This window comes from Papio anubis, chromosome 10 (genome assembly GCF_008728515.1).
Source record: "Papio anubis isolate 15944 chromosome 10, Panubis1.0, whole genome shotgun sequence".
Classification (NCBI taxonomy): domain Eukaryota; kingdom Metazoa; phylum Chordata; class Mammalia; order Primates; family Cercopithecidae; genus Papio; species Papio anubis.
The window spans coordinates 16665198-16671197 of record NC_044985.1 but is presented as its reverse complement, the minus strand read 5'-3'; positions in this window follow the sequence as shown (position 1 = coordinate 16671197).

Genomic DNA, 6000 nt, shown 5'->3' with positions numbered 1-6000 from the left:
AGGAAGAAGCCCGGGGAATTAATATTCAAAAAGAGAAGGGGGGCCAGGTGCAGTGGCTCACACCTGTAATCCCAGCACTTTGGGAGGCTGAGGCGGGTGGATCACCTGGGGTCAGGAGTTCAAGACCAACCTGGCCAACATGGTGAAACCTTGTTTCTACTAAAAATACGAAAATTAGCCAGGCGTGGTGGCGCACGCCTGTCATCCCAGCTACTCGGGAGGCTGAGGCAGGAGAATGATTTCAACCCAAGTGGCAGAGGTTTCAATGAGCCAAGATTGTGCCACTGCACTCCAGCCTGGCTGACAGAGCGAGACTCAGTCTCAAAAGAAAAAAAAAAAAAAGAGACAAAGAGAAGGGGTAAGATCCTGGATGTTAGGTCCTGGTGTTCCATTTGTCACTAGGTTGCCATTTGAAGGGTCTATACTAACAGAAACAAAATCCAGTGTGCAAGTGGCTTTTCTTTAAGGGTTTCGAAATATCAATGGGGAAAGGGAAAGCAAATTAGAGAAAAATGTCTGGGGAAACTAGAGACATTTGTAATATTGTCAGCTTTCAACCAATCGCTATCATTGTTACAGTTCAAGAGTTGCATGCATTGGGGATGCACTCTTGCGCTGTGTGTGTAAGAGCAAGGAAACAAGTACTGACAGACTCAAGAGCCTTTCACTTCTTCCAAGAAGTTCCTGGGCTGCCCCAAAGCTCAGACTGTCCCAGTCCAGAGGAATTCAGTCCCAGGAGAAGTTCTTAAAGGACACTACAAAGTGAAGGACTCCTGGACTGATGTGCCCTAATGAAGCCTTTGTGTATTATAGGTACATCAATCCCACAAGTCCCCTTCCTCTAATTGCAGCTTTTTCCTACCTTACCTTTCCTCGCGCTGGAGCGGCATGGTAAGGGATTGTCTGACAAGACCTGTGTTAGTCTGCAGTCTGGGTGAGTGAGAAAGAAACAGGATCAACAATGGCCATAGCTGGGTGTGGTGGCTCAGCCTGTAATCCTAGCCTGTAATCCTCGGCCTCTGGGAGGACGAGGTGGGCAGATCACCTGAGGTCAGGAGTTCAAGACCAGCCTGGCCAACGTGGTGAAACCCCATCTCTACTAAAAATACAAAAAATTTAGCCAGGCACGGTGGCACGTGCCTGTAATCCCAGTTACTTGGGAGGCTGAGGCAGGATAATAGCTTGAACCCAGGAGGCGGAGGTTGCAGTAAGCCAAGATGGTGCCACTGCACTGTAGCCTGGGCAACAGAGTGAGACTCCATCTCAAAAAAAAAAAAAAAAAGAGGAAGAAGAAGACAATGGCCACAAGACCCCTGCATCCCTTCTCTCCCTTGAAATGTGGCCCAGTCCTTTTATGCCACCTCTAGTCCCCTAAAGCTTTTCCCAGTAAGACTCATCCACCATTCACTATTCCAAGACATTTCCTATTTCCTCCCCACACATCTGAACTGTTCTTTTGTTTTTTTGTTTTGTTTTGTTTTTTGTTTTGTTTTGTTTTTTGAAGCGGAGTCTCGCTCTGTGGCCAGGCTGGAGTGCAGTGGCCTGATCTCAGCTCACTGCAACCTCTACCTACTGGGTTCCAGCGATTATCTTGCCCCAGCCTCCTGAGTAGCTGGGGCTACAGGCACGTGCCACTAGGTCCAGCTAATTTTTGTATTTTCAGTAGAGACAGGGTTCCACCACGTTGGCCAGGATGGTCTCGATCTCTTGACCTCATGATCTGCCCACCTCGGCCTCCCAAAGTGCTGGGATTACAGGTGTGAGCCACTGCTCTCTGCTTGAACTTGTTTACTCAGTATTCCATAATGTTTTCTTTATTTTTTATTTTATGTTATTTTTTGAGACGGAGTTTTGCTCTTGTTGCCCGAGCTGGAGTGTAATGGCGCGATCTCAGCTCTCACTGCAACCTCCACCTTCTGGGTTCAAGAGATTCTCCTGCCTAAGCCTCCAAATAGGCACCCACCACCACGCCCGGCTAATTTTGTGTTTTTAGTAGAGATGAGGTTTCACCATGTTGGTCAGGCTGGTCTTGAACTCCTGACCTCAGGTGATCCACCCACCTCGGCTTCCCAAAGTGCTGGGATTACAGGTGTGAGCCACTGCACCCAGCCCTCATGATGTTTTTTACTAAGTCAATAAACTAAATCATAGGAAGTGACTGAACAAAAATGGCGTAAAGCACTGCCTCCTCCAGAGCACTCAGTGGTCCCTGTTCCTACCAGCTTCAAATGTAGCCAATTAAGATTGCAATGATGGACAACAGGCTTCTCCAGCTCTGTATTATCCTGTCTATAGCTGACCTCATCTACCCCCTCTTGCTGACTCGCCACTGGAGGAATAACTGTACTACATGGTTGGACTGACTCATGAGTGACGGACCAAGGGCCAGGCTGACCGGCATCTTACCTGTTCTGCAGGAACTCAAAAGCCAACCTCTTACAAAAGTTGAGTAGAGTTGCTGGGTGAAGCATTCTGGATCTGTTTATCATCTCACTGCACAACTCCTGGACCTGAGATAAGTTCCATGACAATTGTGCTGTCATCAGAAGACTAATTTATCTCAGATGTGTCAGAAAAGGGGCTGCACAGGCAACCTAAAAGTTCATCCACTCTACAGCTGGAAACTTCACCTTATGTGAAGTGGGATTTTGTTGGATTTTGTTTAGCTGTAAGGAAGACAGCTTGAATACACATTTCTCCAGAAAAGACATACAAGTGGTCAGCAAGCATGTAAAAGGATGCTCAACATCAGTGGTCCTCAGGGAAATGCAAATCAAAACCACAATGAGGCACCACTGCAAACCAACAGGACCTCTAAAATTGGGGGAAAAAAAGTGGGAAAAAAGTCCCAAGTCCCTCTGGGGAATTCCCACAGTGCCAGGCAAATTGAGATGATTGCTCACCCGAGGGCCACCGATAAAGCAAATGGACCGTGGAGAGCAGCTGTTTGTATTGATTCTTGTAACCAACAGGCCACGGCAGGCAGAAGTGATTACAATCTCTTCTGCCACAGGAAATAGATTTTTGTCTGTTCCCCTGGTGTCCTGGGGCTCAATACTGCCTTTACTCACCTTAGAAGAGTTACCAGAGTCCAGAAACAATTCATGACAATAAATCATAATTCAGCTTTAAAAGCACCAGAAAACACATCCCACTGGTGAAATTCTGTCTCACCCAAATATTAGCACCATGCTGGAAATTTACAGCAAAATTTATAGTATATTATACTGAAGACAAGCCAGGAAGAAAAAGAAAAAGAAAAAATATAAAATATAAATAGAATTTCTGCCAACAAGCAGAGATTAAATAAATCATAAATTCCAACCTGAAATTAAAACTATGGATGAAAAGTGTTCATGGGTGATGAAGACTTCCAAGATTCTATGTGCTTCCCTAGCTAAAAAATGTCCTAGAATCATAATCATAGCTCTCTGAAACGTCCATTTAATAAAATTTGTAAACTATACCCAACCTCAAATCCGATCAGAATAAGCAATATAATATTAAAGGATTGTCATTTTATCCATCAAAACTAAATTCCTGTATTCCACAGGGAAGATATAACATCCATTTATAATCAGCTACCAATGTTTTTGAAAATACATATTTTCTTTTACAGTGAGACACATTAATGTTTTGAGTTTGGAGAATCTCAGAAACAATGGCCATCTGAAAATAGGTCCAAGCCTAGGAGATACAGGGAGACCCCATCTCAACAAAAAATTAAATAGTTAGCCAGGCATGGTGGTGCATGCCTGTAGTCCCAGCTACTCAGGAGGCTGAGGTGGGGCCCAGGAGGTCAAGGCTGCAGTGACTTGTAATGGTGTCACTACACTCTAGCCTGGGTGACAGAGTGAGACCCAGCCCCTCCCCACCCTTACTTCCCCCCAAAAAGAAAAAGAAAATTCCTTCTCAGGAATTTTATTCAGGCTTCTACATTCTATTCAAGAAACTGTAAAGGAAGTGAACAAATAGTAGTAGGAAAGTTTTATGTAAAAGAAATGACATCTCAATAGCAATACCCATGATGTAGGCCTACCCTGACAGTTCCTTAGCTTCTGTGTAGCTCATCCAAGTGATGTCTTGCCATCAGCAGAACCAGACGGTTTTATAAAAATAAACTGATATGAAGACCTTTTCTCCAGGATTCATGCAAAGAAGATAATTACAATTTAAGATGAGCTGCCAAACTCTTCCTCTTCACATGATGAGCTTGTGGTTTCTTAGCTGTTGCACATAAAAAAGACATTTGACCAAAAATGACTCATTTTGTTATATAGCTTATAAATATTTTTAAAAAGACAACCCCTTTTTCTTCTTCCCTTACTATCTATCTTATCTATCTATCTATCTATCTATCTATCTATCTATCTATCTATCTATCTAGCCTGACTTTCTATAAGAGAGAGAGAAAAAGATAAAGCGAGACACAGTTTTACAATTGGCAGGGGCCAGAGGCATTTCATGGCTTTGGAAGTCAAACACATGTTTGTTACTCAATTGATAAATTCCACATGACAATCATAGGATGAGTTCGTTGTTTTTTCCAAGGCGTCACTACATCATGCTTCTCCTCTTGCTTAAAATTGCTCAGCATCAGCGGTGTCCTATTCCTCAGCAATACACTTCTTTGTTATAAACTTAAAGTCAAATTCCATACTACTTCTATAATGAAACCTACAAGAATATCTTGGATTTCAGCGCATCGTGTTAAACTTCATTTGGAAAACGAAGGAGGCAGCTGCTGAGGAAAGCAGATCAAAAGAGGATGTGCTTCTATCATCTGCTACCACACCTGAGGCTGATACGCCTGTCCCCAGGCCCAGGGCCCTCTTTCATTAAGCCAAAATAATAGGATTGTCTCTTTCCTTCTCACGTCCCTCTATCTAGGTTGTCTTTTAAGGACTTTTCCCCTTCAGATTTGTTCTTAGAGATCAGATAAAGTTTTTTTTTTTTTCCCCCCAAGGGCATGGAGTCTTGCTCTGTTGCCCAGCCTGGAGTGCTGTGGTGCAATCTTAGTTCATTGCAACCTCCGCCTCCCATGTTCAAGCGATTCTCATACCTCAGCCTCCCAAATAGCTGGGATTTCAGGGGTGCACCATCATGCCCAGATAATTTTTGTATTTTTAGTAGAGACAGGGTTTCACCATGTTGGCCGGGCTGGTCTTGAACTCCTGACCTCAGGTGATCTGCCTGTTTGGGCCTCCTAAAGTGCTGGGATTACAGGCGTGAGGCACTGTGCCTGGCCAGATAAAGCTATTATCACCCAGATATAGTTTTATTTGATCCAGCTTCTCACAGCTTTGGAAACAGTACAGGATCCTGCTTTCCTTGAAGATAGATGGCTTTGAACCATCCACGTCCTAGGGCGGATATCAATCACACTACATAATTTTAGTAACTACAAATTTAAAAATAATTTAAGGTGCAAGAAGGCCTCCTGCCTTACTCTGGGCTTAACTGAATCAACTTTCCATTGTTTCAACTGTGAGAGAAAGAAGTTCCTCTCCTCTGGAAGGGAAAGTGTGGGAATACTTCCCGGGAGGTCCTGTCTGATCGGAGAGTGGGGAGAAGGAACGGAGCGTGCTCAGCTGAGTCCCTTTGCTGTATTCTGTTTCTCTGTCCTACTCTCCTCAAGAACTCCTCCTTCTACATCTCCATGAGAGACTATGCTTTTTTTTTTTTTTTTTTTTTTTTTTTTTTTGAGACGGAGTCTTGCTGTGTCTCCCAGACTGGAGCGCAGTGGCGCGATCTCGGCTCACTGCAAACTCCACCTCCCGGGCTCACACCATTCTCCTGCTTCAGCCTCCCCGGTAGCTGGGACTACAGGTGCCCGCCACCACACCCGGCTAATTTTTTGTATTTTTAATAGAGAGGGGGTTTCACCGTGTTAGCCAGGATGGTCTCAATCTCCTGACCTCGTGATCCGCCCGCCTCGGCCTCCCAAAGTGCTGGGATTACAGGCGTGAGCCACCGTGCCCGGCCTGGGAATATGCTTTT